Source organism: Piliocolobus tephrosceles, chromosome 3 (assembly GCF_002776525.5).
Source record: "Piliocolobus tephrosceles isolate RC106 chromosome 3, ASM277652v3, whole genome shotgun sequence".
Lineage (NCBI taxonomy): Eukaryota > Metazoa > Chordata > Mammalia > Primates > Cercopithecidae > Piliocolobus > Piliocolobus tephrosceles.
Window position 1 is genome coordinate 27,373,191 of NC_045436.1, and position 1,112 is coordinate 27,374,302.

The following is a 1,112-nucleotide window of genomic DNA, read 5'->3' on the forward strand; positions in this document are numbered from 1 at the left end:
TCATCAGAAACTTTGATTTCCTCCTCCTTCTTCCCTGTTCCTTTCCCAAGACTTCTTCCAGATTGTTGTTTAGTCATAATTTCACCTCTTAACAGATCATCCTACTACATAAAATACTCAATACAATAACTCTTGATTTTTAAATTTCATGAGAGACATTATTAACCTTATTAAAATTAATTTCCATGGAGTTGTGTGGTTGTTTTGAAACTTCAGTGAGGAATTGCTGTTGTTTTTCCTGAATTGTTCTTTGTTTATATATACTGGTGATAATCACTGCCTTTGTATCCCTCTTATTATCTTCAGAGTGACTACTATATTTTTACTTCAGCTCCATACCTATTATTTCATCCTGTCCTTCTACCCCGTTTTCAATGTGCACATCATGACTCTTCTGTTAAAAGTCATCTTGTGGAAACTCAAATTCTTGAACTTGTCTAATCCAGTATATTTAATACAACTATCATTAACTATTGACTCTATGCTGTGAGATCAGTGTGAGTTAATGTTCAAGATCCAATAATGAAATTTCTCATGATATCTACCTTCATGGAGCTTACAGTGTAGGAAACAGGCTACATGCTTAAATATGTAATTATATAATGAAATGAATATGATAATTTGGGGAAAATTGAAGGTATAATTGACCATAATATTGAAATACATTATTAAGCATCCAGAATTTAGGTCAGGAATTCTAAAATGTGACATCTAAGCCAAAATGCAAAAAAATAAAAAATAAAAATACAGTAGGGTCTTAAACTTTAATTCTAATAGATGGAGGTGCCATTCAATAAGAAAAGGAATCTGAAAGGCAAATATTTCAGTAAGATACATGGATTCAATTTGGGACAGACATGTTGGGTTGGAGGTGCCTGAGAATAATTTCATTAAAGTTGGTCAATGAGGCATATGAGTATGTAGCACCAAAAAAGGTCAACAAAATATAGACAGTTGTGAAATGAGAAGACGAGAATTCCAAGGCAATATGTAGAATAAAATAAGAGTTGTGATCCAATCTCTGAGAAACAATGTATCAGAAGGCAGAGGCAAATGTGTCAAGATAGAAAGAAAGAAAGAAAGAAAGAAAGAAAGAAAGAAAGAAAGAAAGA